Genomic DNA, 19,014 nt, shown 5'->3' on the forward strand with positions numbered 1-19,014 from the left:
TTGTGCACCTCCAGCCTTCTCAGTCGGTAGAGTATGAGAAGCTGAAAAGTTCATGACTGGTATAAGAACTGCTGAGCAACAACTAAAACATCGGTGTGTTATCAACATTGTTCTCCTCCTAAATCCAAAACACAGCACTGTACCAGCTACTAGGAAGGAAATTAACTCTATCCCAGCCGAAACCAGGACAATGCATGCGCAGAAAGCACTTAGCTTTGTTTACTGTGGGCATTTGGCAAAAGGAATCAGATCTTGGTCAAAAACAATGTCTTTCTGTTAATGTAAGTAGAACTGTTTCACTCTGCTTTTGGGGCAGGCAGAAGGAGCACATGGCATCAATTACTGTGGGCTACCTGATAGTTGGTAGCTTGTTCAAGAGAGGTAATTAGGTTGCTTGCAGTCACGCCATGCAAATTTTCAGTCTGCTTTCCTAAGGAAAAAGTCTTGTTGCGGTCCTGCTGTCCTCCTCTGTTGAACTCTTTGGTCAGCTCCAACAAAACTGGAGAAGAGAGCAGAGGTTGCAAAATAGTGGCTTTCTCCCAGTTTTACAGAAACAAATAGCTAGGCAGAAAGCAGAGATTCCTGCAGAAGAGACAGCGATGGGAGGTCAAGTTGTCTTAGACAACAAAGCTCAGAGATATCCGTGCCTGTCATCTTGGATCAGCCACCTCTGCAATGGATGGCATACTCACCTGGGATGTGGGGAGATGCAACATCAAGTCCCTGAACTAGAAAGCTGAAGGTTTTTAGTGTTGGGTGATCTTCTGACAAGAAAGCTGTCTCTCTTCCTTGTTGGTACATCCCACTGGTGTAAAAGGTGAAGCCCTCCCCAGGAGGAAGATGTGAATCGAGAAAGGAGAGCAGTGTGTCTTGTCCATTCTGATTCTCCACTGCTTGTTGGCATTTAGGCATAATGCATGCTGGCACTCGGGAAAGCATCAGGGTTTTTGGGAGGAGGGAATTGCTTGTTTGGGAGGGTTATTTTGCAGATGTAGTTTATTTTAATACCCCTGTGCTTTCCTGGGCTGCTTGCTGGGTCCTGAGCCGTCAGGTGCCAGGTCAGGTGTTTTGGGGCTGTCAAATACCATGGGAAAGGAATTGCAGGAAGACAACTGACTTTTTGCTGTATATTCAGAAACTCCTCTGAGAAGTTGGGAGACTGGGGGTCCTCTGTGGATTCTCTGAAAATTAGCTTATTACTTGACTGTTAAGCATATTGTATATGCCAAGTAATTAATTTTTACAGCAAACTTGTCTAGGACTTGGGCAAAGGAGCAATTAATTCTCTGGAAATAGATCAATTATCATAATTGCTAACGGATGCAAAACTCCCTCAGACACAGATGGACAAAAAAAACCCTTTCATCTCTGTGATTAGGGTACCTGAAAGTCAGGTCCAGCGTGCGTGACAGGTAGTTAGCCCATTAAAAACCCCCATCTAGTGCTAATTGTAGCTGCTGAGCTCCAGCGTGTTAGATGGAGGAGAGAGCACAGATGACCCCTTTCCCCCTCTCCCACAGCTAGCACAGGAGCACCCACCCCATCATCTTTTCCTCTCTGTGGGGATGTTCTTCCCCTCACGGGCGTAATTGGGATTTTCCTGCTGACAGCAGGAATCAGTGAATGTAATGCTATGAGCATCTCAAACTAGAGAGGCGTTCACACCCTCAGTGTTGCGCAGACCCAGCGTGTCCTGTGCTGAGAGAAAGGAGCATGGTCCCTGCCACAAATGCTTGCCAACCAGATTTCTACAAAAGATGGGTTTGTCTCTCTGCAGCCCAACAAAATGGGGCTAATCAAAGGAAACGCAGCTGTGCATGGGACAGAATAAGACCTTTTCTCCCTTTGTTATTGAATGACAGCTTTGCTGTGTCATTCTGCAACAGATCTTATATCTTCAGCTTGATTTGTGGTTGAAAGGACGTTTGGGAACTTGCAGAATCATAATTAATATTTCATACAACCCAACCCTTGAAAAGCAGTTAACGAAGAGCACTCAGCACCATGCAGCTGCCAAACGCCGCGTGTTTCCCTGGGCCCAGGGACTTTCGTGCTCCGCAGGCATGAGCCTCCCCCTGCCTCCAGACAGCATCCTCAGGGCCCCGGCTCTGCTGTCCAGCAAACACAAGTCGGCATTTGCAAATGGCTAATGTACTACTGGTGAAAGATGGGAAGGGGCGAAGGGAATAGAATGAGGCTTTTATGAGAGTTGATCCGTTGCTATTTAATCTATAGTGACAAAAGCATCGTTAATAGCACATGGGAAGGATGATGAGATGGGCCAGACCTCGGGCCTGAACGCTTGTGACATCTGGGAACATAGACGGTGCTCTTCTGATCTGTTCAGCGTCTCACGAGCACCGGCATTGTGCTTCTAGAGCATCTTCTTGCATGGCATTAGGTGACGTGACTTTTTTTTTTAATTGAAAGCCTAATATGATTCAGCCCTGCTTTTTCAAGCTTCTAGTTAACAGTGTAGGAGAAAGGAGACAGAAGGGAGAAAAAAGACAAATGGGGAATTTATAAAATACCAACATTTTTGGATGGAACCTTGTTTTCTTTGTGTTTATACAACAGCACGTAGCAAGGCTGCAGTCTAGAATGAAGACATGTAGTTTGGGTGAAAAGCTGTGAAAGTAATCAGTAAGTAGTATTAACCACTGTAATACTGCCCTCCCCTAAATCAGGAGAATTGGACCTGTAATTATAGTTGGTGGGAGATGAACCAGCGAGGCTGCTTCATGCACAGGTACGTGAGCAATAGGAACAGCTGTGCAAATACCGCAGGGTTTTGATCCTTCATGACAAATGAGATACAACGATAACAGCTCTCCAGAAGCCGACGTTCAGCATCAGAGGCCGTCGTGTAATTAAAATGAATCCCAGCCTGGCAAGGGCATTTATAGCCTCTACTTTACTAGACACAGAGGAAGCCTCAATCCTGCAGTCCCAAGCAGAGAAACAGTAATTTACATTCCAAATGTAGTTTCACCTCTTTCCAGAAATCACAACGCAGGGATGAACTGGCCCAGAAACGCTCCCATGGAGGTTGGGCAGCCAGCAAAATATTGATTGAACCAAGTGATGGAATATGAAGAATCACATTCACTAATTTGGTGTGGCCATGAAGGCTTAGCGGGCAGGAGGGCTTCATCCCCGTTTTCCCGAGCCGTGGTGGAGGAAGCAGTTTCTCTGTGCTGTGGGATTGCAGCCCTTTGAGGTACGGCAGCGTTTGGCAATAAGTCATGAAATACTAATTGCAGAAGGTAAGGGCTTGGCTTCCGAAGTACAGCACGCTGTTTGTAAACAACCTCAGTGCTTACCGTTAGATCTGCGAGGATTCAAAGTTTACGTACCACCAAGTACTGCGATCCTTCCAGGAACAAACATCGACTCCTTTCATTAGGCCGCGTTCAAGAGCCGCTGGATGGGTGGAGAGGCTCAGACGCCAGGGAGCCCGCCTGCCCCCCCGGCTGGTGACGAGGGCTGAGCTCTGCTATCCGGCAGAAACAACGATCTTGCAATTAGCTGTAAGTAATGTTCTGAAGTGTCATCAACAGGTTATGTTCAGCTAAAAAGCAGTGATATTAGAGCCCTGCAATTGTGAATACCGTTAAGTCATTTTCTAGGGCATATTTCACATGGTTTAAAAATCCATCTTTTTTTTCTATGAAGTTGGGAAGCCCTTTTGTCTGTTCCTGCTAAGGTGAGTCCAAGCTAAGTAGCCACACCATATAAAATAAGGCCATATGGTCAGGTATGGAAATTGGATTCTTTAAAAAGTATCCATTTAAAGCATTGCACATTAATTATGAATGCATCTGAGTTTGACCCAAGGCCACATACTGTAGCAAGCTGGGTTCAGTACATCTAGCGAAGCAGGAGAATTGACATGATTTTTCATGACTATACAACCAAGTAGAAATGTACTGACAGCGTTTAGAAACAATGATAGTTTTGGGGGGAAGGAATAGGCATCAGCTCCTCCTCTACAGGTAATGAGACCACAGGCAGGGCTCTCAGTTCTCGGAGTTGTGCTGCACGATGCTTCACAGGCTTCATGAAGTGAGTTTTGGCTCTTTCTGGAGTGTGGGAGGCACATTGCCTGTTTAAGTGGGAACTGGCCTTCACCCAGCTGAGAGCGTTATTGACCATAGGAAGCTACTTCAGTACTGTTGGATAGCAAAGATCCGTAGAAAAAGCCATAAAATGCTTTCTTGGTACGGCAATGCTTCCCGGATGGCTCCAGGGAAAAAGACCGGGTTGCACAACACTTTCTTGTATTTGTCCATGTGACTTTTCCGCAATTTCCAACCTTAATTTCTTTCTGGTGGGTGCTGGCTTGATGTCCTCACTGACCTTCCTGAATTCCTAGCAGCACAGTTAAAACAGCGAGTTTGGAGAGCAAATATTTCTGCTAGAAATAACCTGTTTTTCCTGGGGACCAAACCTACCCAGATAGTAACGGTATTTTTAGGTTCTGGCTAACTCGGGAAAGGGAAAAACCTGAAACTGTGTACTGGGCACAGCTCAGAAGATGAAGGAGTAGGTGCTTCACTCATGGAAGTGAACGCAACAGTACTTCATTACCGGAGGTGTTGAGGAGATGAATCAGAATTCATTAGTGAAGAGCTCTCAGTTCATCCCTTCTTCAGGAAGAAGTAGCTCTTCTAGGTATTCTTAATGGAAATTGTTCTTATAGCATTGCTTCAATGCCAGGAATAGAAGCTGAATTGTTTCTCGAGAAGCATTATCTTGCCACACTAGACGTCAGTAAATACAGGTGTGTATAACTTTTTGCTCAAGGAAGGGAGTTTTTAGTTGATTCAATTCCCTTTTTTCAAGTTATTGGCTGCCGCTGTTTGCTTTAATTATCTGTTAATGGAAAAACAAATATGACAATATGTTGTACCGATTAACACAGCAAAAATTCTTAAACTGCTTATAGTGAAATTCGTTTAAATTTAGTGGGATGAAGTCACTTGTATTGTTGATTTCAATCCGCTTTGCAAGTACGGCATTCGGTGAGGCAAGCTCACTTGCATCTGTCCCTCCCGTGCACATTACTGATGTGTTTGGCTTTTTGCTTTAACAGTAGCCGCTGTGATTAGTAATTGGTACATTAACCACTCAAGGTTTTCATTTAAAACCCTGTGGCTTTGTGGTGCCTGGACAGTGGAGGGGAGATGCGGGGGCAGGTAGCGGAGTGAGCGCCGGCTTCAGGCGAGCAGAGAGCCAGGGCCTGACTGAGCGGTTGCTGGGGGCGATTATATTCTCACGGGAGCAAAACTATTGCCCCAAGCTAGCAGGCTGCTGGGTTATGGTGCTAGTCACTAGGTGGCAATGCGACACGCAGGCACACAGCAGCCTGCAGAGCTGCTCTCCAGCCCCGGGGAGGCTGCTCAGAGCATCCTCATCCCCCCCTCCCTCGCCTCTGGGGAGAGAGCTGTTTTCTGAGGATCCGACAGCGCTGTTGAGCCTGAGACCTTTGCTGTAAAAGGAGGTAGGTGGTTCGTGGCTGGCCATGTGAAGCTGTGCTCAGTGCCTCTGGCTCCGTCACTGATCCAGGGTCCAGCAGGAAAACGGACAAGGGGCACAGATCTGCTGCTGGTTGGGTAAGATGGTATGTGGCACACCCTCACCTCCCTTCCCAAAAGCAAGGGGTTCCTCAGGCACAAACCAAGCCTCCTTCCCAACTAGTTCAGGCCTTGTGGCCCCCTGACTTTTCCCTATAAAGACAACACTGTGACCTGTGGCTGTGTAGGAAATCTTGCTGAAGTTGACTGATGACAGGCTAGCAGCGCATCCTTGCATAAACTCATGGTTTTGGGGAACCAGGCTGAAAATCATTCTCAGGAGAAGGAGATGGTCTGAGTACCTCAGGCAGTATCTTCTCCGTGCTGTAGATAAGGGAGTCGGATGCCTGCAAAGTGTGTATTGCTGTACGTGAGTACCACCTTGGCAGCTCTCTGCTTGCTGGCGCTCCTGCCTTGACAGGATGATGCTGTCATTTGCTAATAGCAGCATCCAGCCTGTGCCTTACACAACAATCTGTTTACTTTAGCTTTTGTCATGAGAAGACAACAGTAAGTCGCTTGCCTATGAACATCTGTTTGCACGAAGGTCAGCAGGGTGTAGTTCTGAAGTGAGGATTGTTCCAGGACTGTGTGTTTCATTTGCAGTAATGTTATAGCTGAATACTTCTCAGGAAACCTTTCATCCCATTCAGAGCGACTTTCTGCTTAGGCCAAATGTGGCAATGATATCAAGCTTACCCTTTGACTGTTTCCCACAGTGACTAACACATTCTAATGCTAGTATTTGTTTTGATTTGCCGAGTGTCTTCAGTTATCGGTGTCTATGAGTTTTCCTGCACCAGCAGTGCAAGGACTCTGCTCTAACGTTACACTCGGGAAGGAGCAGTTTCCCAGCAGAAATTATCTGTTTCTCTCCCTTTTATATTGGATTTAAATGCATGCATCCATGTTGATGTCCTGAGCTCATTAATCACAGAAACATTGGTCTGGAAGAGACCTTAGGAGCCCAGGCACTGGGGGGATATGCCATGGCCATTGCCAACCCCTCTGTGCCCTCCCCCGGTCCCCTCCTCTCCCTCCCAACTTCTTATTGATGGGTTGAGAAGCTGGAGGAAAGGACAGGTGGGAATACAGCAGCATCGTGCATGAGATGGGTGCTCAGGAGCTCTCCTCTGCCTCTAACAGCCCTCCTGCTGGGGGAGGTCGCTGCATCACTGCGCTCCTCAGTGAGGGTGACAGCTTCCGCCAGCCGAAACCGTTTGGGACGTGGCACGGAATCTGCTTTGCTAATTATAAAAGTATCTGCTGTCGTACTATGGTGGTGACCTCAGCTCTATGTGCAAATGTACCATGGATGTCCTGGAATACCAAGTACCATAAATAAGTAGAATTTTTGAAAGGAATTTGGAGATTTTGTAGATTCCTCAAGCTGCTTCTGGAGGAGCGCTTCCTGGAATTGGTAATGAAATCAGTCATTTTGCAACACTCTCCAGTTTAATGCATACAGTCTTGTGGTGGCAGCTTTTAAAAGCTGTTTGTCTCATTAAATCCCAGTTAACTCATTTCTGAAATTAGAAACTTTTATGATTAATGACTTGTGGTAGTTTGCTTTAAAGAAGATGCTTGCTAATCAGGTTTGTGGGTTTTTTTCCAAAATCACTTCCGAGGCTTGTATTATTGCCTTAGTTATGACGCAATGACAGTGATACTTGGTACTTCAAGAAAAATAATTGGTAGTGATGCAATTCGTGCCTACGAGAACTGTGTCTGAGGAGCAACTGAAAACTACATGGCTGTGATAACAAAACACAAGGAGAATGATTTTTGGTGAATTTTCCAGCTTTAGCACAGAAACTCGTTTATTTTAATGGAGATCTGCCAGGCTAAAAGGCTTAAGATCAGGACTACAAAGAATGGGTCACATTCATCACGACTCGCTTTCTTTAACCTTTGTTAGTGCCTCTGAACTGCGCTGACATGTAAATAACATAGGCGCTAACCTTTTCATCATACACGTGCTCACAACTGGAATTGTGAGTCAGAAATAGCAGTTTCTCAAACAATTATCTCCAGACACACACAAGTGAGGATGACAGTGCTGGGGGTGTTACCACTGAAAGGGCATCTGAATCGCAGCTCCCCATGTTTTCACAGGGCAGATGCTGGAGTGTGGCTGCAGGGTTCAGATCGTGGTGACAACTCTGCTCCTCCACGAGTCCAAGGAGAGTATGTAAGGGATTAATCCTGGGTTTTACAACATCTCACACCAACTGAGAAACGCTGTCACTGATTGATGATGTCCCCGAATGGTCCATGCTCTATGATTTTCAGCTTTTATTTCCAGCTGAATTCAAAAGCCTTCATCCTGCGACTGGATCCTGCAGTGGTTTGGGGGGAAGGTGCGAGAGCAGCTTCCCGTGCAGGATTGGTGTGGCCGCAGCCCTGGGCCGTGCCCCATGGCTGGCGTATTGACCGAGGAGCGCTCCCGGCTCCCTCCTCAGCCCTGCGCCGAGGGGGTCCCTCCGAGGGGCCAAACCCCCCCAAATGCATCTCTTGGGTGAGAAGTCATGTTCATCGCTCTCTCGAACCTCAGAAGTAAGCAGCCAAGTCCTGTTTACCAGATACATTTACCTTTTGTGGGAGACAGTGATTCCTTTGTTAAAATAATAAAAGACAAAATCCCATCAGAGCCTGGATCTCTAAGATTAGTACTTAAGAGCAAAATGTTTTATTTGCTTCCCCTCCACTCCTTTTGTGTCTTTTTTCCCCTGTTACATATCTCCTGGTTTGTCGTGATTCCCTACTACGTCTAAGGGCAAAATGTTTTATTTGCTTCCCCTCCACTCCTTTTGTGTCTTTTTTCCCCTGTTACATATCTCCTGGTTTGTCGTGATTCCCTACTTTGAAGCTAGTTACATCAGGTTACTCCTCTTTGTATATTATAGTGGGATTTTTTATGCAATACTTAATTCGGTTATCTTTAAAATGACAGACTTGGCCCGTGCAGTCATGCTCTACACCTCTCCTCTCCCTTTGAAAAAGAATCCTACGAGTGTACTAAAGTAAGAAGTGTTTATAGAGTGACTCCGCGAGTATAAATAGCTCGCAAGCAAGAGCAGCACCTGCCATCTTTGATATGTCTTGCACTTCCCACAAATCACTCGTGCATGCTGGGTTTGATCACAGCTATTGTTTGTGCTAAGCTTCCTCCTACTCCTATAATCCTCCTATTTAAATGGATGGGATATTTTGCATATGGTAAGGATTTTGGGGATATAAATCACAGCCAAGTATTTTGTGGACATGACGTGGTGGACGTGTGCATGTCCTGCCAAGGGCAAAGAAATGGAAATGTCGACAAGCACCACACTTTAAATGGAAAGGATATGGCTCTTTCGAAAGTGCCTCGAGTCACGTACTTTGACTCTTACTGCTTCTTTTAAGGAGCTGCTGTTGCTTTCCAAATATAGCAGCTCTGGGTTCATGTGTAAGTCTGATAGGATCTGTGGCTTTTGGTGGGCTGGTGGGTGCTGGGCTATGGCCACGTTAGCCTGGGGCGGTCTCGGGTGCATCAGCCTCCCCGTGTCCCGCTGCCCAACGTATGCCTGCCCAAGGGATGGCAGCATGCTTTGTCACCAACTCAGGTGTCCCCATATCCATTACTGAGGTCTGTTGCAGAGAAAGTGCTGTAAAAGAGGGGTGCACAGCAGTCAGAAGCGTCAGAGTCAACGCTTTCTATGCAAACCCTTATAGACAGGACTGTGCAAAGCTCTTTCCCTCAGAGCAGCTCTCCTGCACTCAGGGGATGACTTGAAGAGCAAAGCACTGAGCAGGCAGTAAGGTAGGGGGTGGTAAGCAGCTGTATTTAATAAAGCTGTGTGTCCAGAAGATCCTGATTGCTCATTACAAACATCTAGTTTAATATTTTCCTTTTTTTTCCTCAAAGAAAATCCCAGCAGTGCTACCAATTGTATTAGTTGCACAGAATAAGCTCAATAAGATCTCCTAGCCTGGGAACTGGGTGCAATCCCTTCTCACTGAATTCTTCTCTCCATTTCTTTGGTGGAGACGAAGATGTTAGGTTTTTCCCATGTCGAGCCAGTAACACAAAGAACAGAGGAGTTATACTTTTCAGTTCGGTTGTTGTTCTCTCTTAAATAAAATCCGCTCTTTCTGGAAGTTCCTTCTATAACCTCAGGTTTATGGGCATGAATTTTCACTCTCAAAAAAAGTGACCATATTCTCCAACACTGAATAAAACTCCAAATAGTATTGTTCTGGCCTCTGACATTTTCTAAAGATGTTTGCTTTATTTGGCTGTAACACTATTTTTTTGTTTGTTTCTTTTTAGAATATTCCACCTACTTCTTTTCTATGTATTTTAATCTCCTTCAGTCTTATGAAGCCAATAGATGGCCAAAAAAGAAGACACCATGGTTTTGCTGTGCCTTTTAAAAAAGCATAGTTGTAAGTATTTATGTGCTTTGCAAAACAAAAAAAAGCCGAGTCGCTGCTCTACGAAGACTTGAGTTTAACTGTTGACATGATATATTCAGATCGTTTGGCATTTGGTTGGCAGCCTGTTCTGAGAAGCATAGATTTTATTGAACGCGCTGTTTGAGCACACCACTGCTTCTCTATTGTCGTGTTTTCCTTCAGACACAGCCAAGGTCATTTTTATATGCCATTGCCTGTAACTGCTGAAAGGAGACACATACGTAGGGGTTACCCATCCCAGTCAATGTCTGCTGTACCCAATGTGGCTTAGTTTTCCCTCAAGCTTGAAATTGCACAGCACAAGCCTGCTTAAAAACCGCTCATGCCGTGAGGGTTTTCCTGGTCTTCCAATGTTTAATCAGACCCTAAACCCCTCCCCTTTTTGTGGGACAAGGCTGGCTGACCAAGGCTTTTCTTCCAGTTTCTGCAAGGTGTTAAGGAGGATCTGGATAGCTCCTCCAGCTGAAAATGTGCTTGATCATTTGTGGTGGTGTCGTTAGGCCGAAGAGTCTAAAGCGAGGAGAGGGGTTGCGGCATGTGGTCAGGCATTGCGGCAAGTCAGCTGGTGGGGCGGGCGCCGGAGGCACCGCTCTCCGCGGGGGCACTCGGGGGGAAGGTAATGCCGGTTGCTATTTAAGTCAGCAGCAGATGTGTCAATACGTGTGTGACGTTCCTCAAGATGGCTTGGGGAGCCTGAAGTTTATATACGTTCTTCTGACTCCTGCTAATTTTAGCCTTGGAGTGTTTACAAACAGAGCAGCATTTGTCTCTGCTCCTGATCCAGGAGGATTTCAGCCCCATCCCTGCTGGCATATTCCCTAGAGAAAAAACAAAAAGGGATACAAAATAGCGATAGCTATTAAAAGATGCTGAGGGAGCATTCAGATTGGAGGCGCAGAAAGCCAAATCTTGTGGCTATAAATAATACATCTGCAGATATCATAGTGTCACCAGAAAGCGGGAAGGATATACACCTAGGAATAATTTTGGAGTAGAGAAATGGGGAACAGGGAGCTGAGCCTGAAAGCACCACTTCCTAGTGGTGCTCCAAGGCAGTATCTAGCAATGGCTCAGGAAAAGGCCAAAGCAGAATGGCATGACAAGAAATAATCAAGTTGTAGCTACATTTGACAGCTGGCACCAGCACCGAGCCCGGGTGCAGTCCTGCCTCAACCAAAATGCCAAGTGTTGGTGCATACCAGTTACTGCATACAACATTCCTGATCTGAATACACTGTTTAGCTACTGCTTTGAAATGAGGCAAGAACAAAAAGTCAAAAAAATTCGATTATGTCAACACAGTTCATATGGAGCTTTAGAAAGATATTTTAAATACACACAAACCAGTTTAAAATTCTTTCCCTTTCAGAGCCATGACCTCCAAATGCAGTTCTTTGAACAGGCAACAGCTCCTAAAGTATTTGTGGTTTTCTACAAAGGATGAGCAGGCAGAATCCTCCTGGGTTGGCGAGGCAAGGACCTGCACTCCATGCCAGTTTGAAGGAGAAAGGCTGTAGCTACACGCTCTGCCTTGAACAAATCCAAATGCCCCAACTTACCTGAAGTCTGCTTTGTAAAAAAAGTCTCCGAGTCATGCAATACTTGACTTTCTGAGCTAAAGCTTCGCTCCTCCTCAAAGATCAAGCTAGCTACTAGACCACTGTCACAGCCAGCCGCCTTGTGCTATGGGAATTTAATGGGTCATGAGGACTCAAGCAAATCTAGAGAAACAAAAGGGAAAAGTCTTTCTCTTTTCTTTGCTTTTCTTTGCTTGTGCTCACCCATGACACTGTGCACGTCATCCGGATCAAAACTCGGTTGACACATGAGAAATACCAGCTGCCATCTGATTAAGACATGTGAGAGGTTTATGAGGTAGCTACAAGTTCAGTTCAGTTGGAAACGAACGGGAAGCCTCGGAGCCGCTTGGCCGTCATGGCCATAGGGCCATGACCAGAGGAAACAGGAGAAACTGCATAAGTGCTCAGTGTAATATCGGTGAGCTTCACCTTCTGATCCTGGGTGAGTGCTGAACCTAGCTCATGTCTTAGTGAAGGAAATGCCAGAAAAAAATCCATCAGATGCAGCTTAAAATTGCTGCAAGTTAAAGAGAACTGAGGCATTTGGGATGAACTGCATAGAGCTTTAAAGGGGGAGACAATTTCATGCAGGAAAGGAACAGAAAGCAGTAGCAGGGTAATAGGTTCATGGCAGAGGAAGGCAACTTACTTTGTGGCTATACAATTCTAGCGCTGCTTGGTGCATAACAGCATGTTCAAATTAACAGAAAATATCTTGCCTTACGCACTGTAGGCTTCTTGCAACACTTGGAACTTTCTTTTAACATGAGTGTCTTGAACTAATTTAATGTCTTTCCATTTTTCCTTTAAGGATCCACTCTGAACTTTAAACATAACTGGTTTTTTAGATTTCTTTGAGCCCTGAAAAATTAATCATTACATTCCTCTCTCAGGCCTGTCTCTCAGGCTTGTAAAAATCAAACCGTGATTAATTTTTACCATGCTTAAGGAAAAAGTCAGGCATGAAAATATGTTACCCTATGATATCATTGCATATGCAAGCCTGCAATAATGTTAGAGCTCTACTTGGCAAGCTTCCTTTCAAATATTGCTGTATGTTCTTTTTCCTGCTGTTGCTCTACTAGATTTCTGTGTCTGAAACTCTGGTGTAACTCCAGGGAAGGCTCCGATCAATCATGTCATGCTCGTCACAGTACTTGCCTGCCTATTACCGAGGTGGCCCAAGGTTTCTAACGTCAGGTCTCCCATCGCACCGGGACTTCATGTCCATCTGAGTGTACCTCTGGATTTCAGGCCCAGATTTGGTATCGTACACTTTTTGCCTCCCCAGCCTCTTCTTCAAATACTGTTTTCTCTCAGCTCCACAAAGGCCGGAGTGAGATCAGCTGCCGCTGCCAGTCTGCAGCTTGGCGGAGTCAAACATCAAAGCTCCTGTTCCAGCAGGACTTCAAAACCCTTCAAGTTTTAAGACTTGACCAAGTAGCAGAAGGAGTTGTAAAGGGAAAGCTGTAATGCGCAGGCTGACGGGCTCTGTGAAGAAGTGCATTTTCCTCTTACTGTACACAGTAAAAACTAGCGAGCGATAGCCATGGGTTGATCTGTGCTTCCTGTTATTATGTTCATGAGGGGTGTGGGACCACCTTTGCCCTTTGATTTGTGCTATGAATAGCAGAAGAACCACTCCCTGGGTGGTCTTTCACCTTTACGCTTTCTATAACAAACCTTCCACCAGCCTTGGAGAAGGGGCCTTGGGCAAAAATCTGTTTTGACATCAAGGCACCTGGTTTCAGATAGGATACTGAATGCTTCCCCCTTTTTTCCCCACTCCACCTGCAAAAGTTCAGTCTGCAGGTGTCTAACAAAAGCTATGAGTAACAACTTTCTTTAAATTGAGTATGTTCCCCACTGCCTCCCCTGGAGAGGAAACGAACTGCCTGTCATTTTTGCAAGGTCCTAACTTCACCTGCTTTGTGCGTGTGTACGCATTCGTGCAAACATAAGAAGGGCTGGATGAGGTGAAGGTAAAGAGTGCAGCTGCAGCTCTAACTGCTTGGCTGGCATCTTCGGTTTACGGCTGTTCTCACTGGCTCCTGTCTGGCAGCAGTAATACGAAGAGACTTCATACAAAACCTTGCATCTTTTCATTTACCTGTGAAAGCACAACTTAGAAATAAGGAGTCAGTTCAGGGTCAGGAAGCTGAGTTTGTTTGTCTGCTTCTCAAGGCTAACGTGCAGGTAGTGCTTCTAGAATATGCCTTAAACCACGCAGTGCTTCAGCCCCTGCTGCCAGTGCTGGCTTTACATAAAAGTGCTAGAAAGCACTCGGGGGCCCTTTATTGCATTCTCCCGTTGCGACATTGCCACCTCATATACCTGCAAACCTGCGTCCTTCGTGTTTCCAATGTTACTCAGTTTTAGTGTGCTGGTGATAAATGGTTATTGGATGTATAGAGGCTCTGGTGTCAGATAGATGCTGCTGGTGCGAAGGAGATGAGATTTCTTAAACAGTTGCATTTCACCAAACTTGAGGAGAGGGGCAACCTCAGAAAAAGGCAGGCTGCCAAGCAATCATCTACCAGAAGTAATCTGGGTAGGAGGATTTTGAGACAGAAAACTTGTTTTGTAGGTCTACTCAGACTTTCCAGGCTTAATAAACATTGGTGTAAACATTTCTGCTAAATGAAGATTTCAAGTGATAATTCATAGATTGTGTTAAATACTGTCAGTGATTCCCATAAATATATTGCATTTGTCATGTGGTATTTGTGTAACCACTAGCATCCCCCAAACACATTTTGCCAAAATTCACTTATTTCAGAACTTCACGGTATACTTCAGGATGTTTTAGTTTCAGTAAATCCAGGACTTAAAGCCAAGGTCTTCTGTGAGCCTTTAAAAGCTTTGTTAGCTGGGAGTGAAGCTCTGAGATTGCATATAAGATAGAGTCTTTGTACATTAAAGCATTACTTTGCGGGCTTTTCTAGAGCTGTAAGAAAAATTTAATTTTTTTTTACTTAGACACCAGAACTAATACTATACTCTGTTACAGAAATGCATACCTTTGTAAACTGTGATCAATCTGGCTTAGCAAATGTACTGAAATGCAGAGAGAAAAGACCTTCAAGACTGGTCTATTTTAGACTTTCAATAATCTGGAAGACTTTGATCGCCAGTGCTAAAGGCCTCGCATCGGTGTGGTGCTCGATCCAGCAGCCTTGATCAGGATTTGCTTTGCAGTTCGCAAAGCTTGATCAGTCACAGGGATCACTGCATAGCAATGTGAGGTGCTCCATTTCCCAGGTGCTGAGCACATTCCCCAGCTCAGAGAAGCAATTCAAAGCGCCAGGGTCGCAGCACAGAATGCTTGATGTCCATTAATTTTAATTGAAATGATTCATAGTAAATAGGTGAGAGACTCACTATGTATGATCATTATCCCTTACCACTAGCGTCTGCTTAGGGCTTCTCTGTTTATCAGACTGAATTATTTAGAGAAATTAAACTTCAATCTCCATACTATCTGTTAGCTGGAACTCTATTTGCATATAGCAGTTGGGTTTTGGCAATCAAAAAGAGGAAGATTCTGCACAGCAAGCTGTCTGCCAAAAAAAGATCCTCTGTGTAGCGCTTAAGACTGTGTAAGAATAGGAATGGTAAAAATAAGATGGGGACCAAATTAAACATCCATTAGCACAAGGATGTGCCTGCTAGAGAATAGGCTGTGCTTTGGCCCTGTATTTAGTATTTACCTCATCTGTAAATCTTTGTGTTTTTTGTTAAAACACACAACTGGTAGTAAAGAAATTTGCCCTTGCATTCCAACTAACACAGTGGCAGGCCAGGCAATAAGATGTGTGATGGATTTATTCGGACCGGCTTTATAGGCATCATTACAAAACAGCGGCAACAAAACTTTAGACATGCCCACTTAATCATTTACTTATTTCATCATAATGCAATAGATACCTCTAGATGCCAGTATGAATATATAAATATAATTTGAAATGAGGACTAAGTACTTGTATTAGTGAGACTTTATCATGTCTGGAATCTTAAATTTAAGGCTTAATCCTGCTCCACCTGAATGTGAAGAAGAGTTTTACTTCAGATTTAACTGGGAACATACCAGGAACCATCATGACAAAGCTAATTTAAACTTGCTGGACTGCTTTAAAGGCATAATATATAATTCCTGCTATATAAAAGAGCAGAATCTGGACCTTTCACAAACCACTGCCTGCAGAAAAGATAAAATTTCAACTTGAGAATAAGCCAAAGAACCAAGGAAAAAGTACACTGAGGAGCTATGCCGCTACCATATCTGTGCGAGTTCCAGAATTCCTCAGGGGACATATGTCTCTATAGATATTTTACGAGGGTAGGAAAAGCATGTTCATGACTTGAGTATGTGTTTTACGGACAAACCGTACAGCTATTGGATATTAAGCAGCAATAGTTACATTGTATAAAGGCACTTACAGTTTACAATTTCATATTGTAAATGACACCCGACTTATCCAAACCTGTGCCAAGTCAGAACCTTCTGGGAGACGTTTCTGGGGGAATAAATGCCCTCAGCAGGGGCACAGCTCCATGCAGCACGTCAGCTCTGCTCAGAGTTTCCAAAGAGCGACCCTGAGCTGCAAGTATTCGGAGAGCCCAAATATGATCTGCTGCATGTGTCTCTCTGCTGCAAAAGCCTCATGTTTCACTTCACACTCGGAGCTCGTGAGACCTTGCTGTGCTTGGGGCAATCGCGTTTGTCCCTCTGGGCAGGAGAGTTCAGGAACCATAAAAGGGTATAGATGATGCTTCAACTGCTCGTGCTGCCTTGCTGGCTTGTTGCCACTCAGTTTAGATGTTGGACTCCACCACAACCTTGGGAGGAGCACGAAAGGTGTGTAATTAGAGCAATTTACTATATTTGACTTTAAATCGTGCTCCCCCTCCAAAAAAAGAGTCTTGAATTTAAACCCTCCCTAGCCACTCAGGTGGACAGGGAACACCTAAACAGCATTTGCACAGGACACATCAGACTTCTTTGTATTCATCACTGAATCTTCTTCCTCTGGGTATCTGATTTATCTGGAGGTACAGAAATTGCTTCTAATTCAGAAACTCAGCGAATGCTGCCAGTGAGAGGTAAAAGCTCCATGTCAGAGCCACATATGGGTACATTTCTGCATAAGTCTGGCTGCAGTATATAGCTTGTTGCGTATCAGTTCTGTCACCACAGCATTGGAGTGCTTCTCAGCTTCCAGTATTATAGCTGTAAAGCAATGAGGTGACACTTTTCCCTACTATGGTTGGGAAAGTGATGTACAGAGATACTAAGGCTCAGATTCATGTTTAAATATTTGTTAGTTAACAAAATTTTATTGGAAAGCCAGACCTTACATGATTTACCCCAAATCCAGAGATGCTTACATCAAAGCAAGGAACTGATCAGGGAATCTGAAGACTTACGTCAGTGACCCAGCCCCAAATACCTTCTCCACTAGAATACTTGAGCCATCAAGGTAGCTTTAAGAGTAAAGGCTGTGCAAACTGTACCTAGGCTGCAATAAGCCTTCATGCAAATCCCCTTATATTTTGCATGCACAACACCATATTTTATTACTCTTTTAACTGACACTTCTAAGCCTTGCAAACTAGTAAGGGGAAAAACTAACTCATTTCAAAACAGCAGGGTAAGCTCTCTCTGCCCACCAGTAGGTACGGTTCCTCTGCAACATGCTGAGCTGCTGCCTCCTTCCAGTGTTGGGTGTAGAGGCCTCATTTGGTCAATGTAATAACTGCTCCTGTAAAATTTAACAGATCTCCTGGCAAAGGTGAGAATGGCTAACGTAAGGCAAGTTCACTGTCAGTACTAAGCACAGCATTTATCAGTGGCCTCTGGTGCTGGAAAGACCTCGGACGAGAAGTGGGAATTGTCTGTAACTTTCATCAAAGTCACTACAAATGCCTTGGAAAATTGGGGTCTAGGCAAGTTGTATCGGACAGCTGAAATCTCCTTGCTGGGGCTCACGGGCTACTTCTGACAACACGGGCTCAGCTGAACTGCAGAATCTCTCCTTCCCCACTCCTCCACTTCCAACTCTCCGGTTTCAGTGGTCTGACTAGAGAGAAACAGCCAAGACAAAGCCCAAGTTTTTGATTGATCCTCCTGGCAGGTCTCTGAAGTGTTAAAAAAAAAAAAAAAAAAAAAAAAAAAAAAAAAAAAAAAAAAAAAAAAAAAAAAAAAAAAAAAAAAAAAAAAAAAAAAAAAATCACAGAAAAGGCTCAAGTAATCAAGTAAAACAGCCTTATATTGAGAGCACCCTAAGTCTACTATCATCAGAGGGCTTACTGAATCTCTGTGAAGCAAAGCTGACCCTGCCAGGACAACTCCTTGGTTCCAGAAACAGAGCAGAGGTTCATGGTGCAGACAGATGCATGGAGGTCTGGAGGAGCTCTGTTCAAGGACTTGGGGTTGAGTTTTGTGCTTTGTGCATTCCTTAGAGGAAAGTCATTTAATAAGTGCAAGTCTTCCAAGTGGCAGCTTTGATCCTGGCTCTTCAGTCTTAGCTTAAACAGCCCTGATTTTCCTAATCACACCTGATCTACAGCCACCTGAGTGAGGTGGCAATGGGACTTTACCCCACGCTGCGGCTCATTACCTCGTTTACCCAGGTGATGTCCTGCCTCCTGGCAGCCCAGCCACCTTTTGCTTGGGGCAGGAGGAGCCGGGGCAGGAGCAAGGCTGGGACCCCGCTGGCCACGGTAAGCCGATCTGCCTTCAGCTGTCCCCGACGCTGGGCTGGAGCGAAGGGGGAGGAATTCGGCTCCACTAAAAATAGCGGCCGCGCAGACCCGGCGGCTGTTGCCTCTCAGGCCGGGCACCCCGGTGCGGGGGCTGCACTTGCGGGCGCGTTGCCCCTCCTGCCACGGGGGCAGGATAAGCGGAGGAGTGCCCAGAGGCCGCGGGGAGGGCCGTGCCCTGGCCATATTGCCTTCCCCCGAGGGGGTGCCCAGCCCTACCTTGTTCCCTGCTGGTCTTGGAGAAGTCCATCGTGTCCCCCGCTCCAAACAGGCCACTTTGGGGGCGGTTGGGGGGGTCCGGCTGCTGCACCGACGGGCTCCCCCAGGCACTTCGCGGCTCGCCCTTCCCAGTACTTTATTTTGGGCGCTACCGAGCAGGGCCAGGCTCCAAGGGGCGCCGGCTGCATCGGGTTTCCCCCGGTCTCGCTCCCTCCCTCCCTGCGCGGCCCGCGGGGGCAGAGGATGGGTGGCCGCGAACCGCGCTCCCTCCCCGGCCGGCGGCCCCGGTCGTAGGAAGTTTTGCCCCCGCCGAGGAGGATGGGGGGTGGGGGTGGGAAGCGGTTTTGTCGCACAGGTGAGAGGAGCTTCGGCTGCTCTTAGGGGGTCCCTTCCTCCTCCTCCTCCTCCGGGGGGCGTGA

This window comes from Aptenodytes forsteri, unplaced genomic scaffold (genome assembly GCF_000699145.1).
Source record: "Aptenodytes forsteri isolate BGI_AS27 unplaced genomic scaffold, ASM69914v1 Scaffold117, whole genome shotgun sequence".
Classification (NCBI taxonomy): Eukaryota; Metazoa; Chordata; class Aves; order Sphenisciformes; family Spheniscidae; genus Aptenodytes; species Aptenodytes forsteri.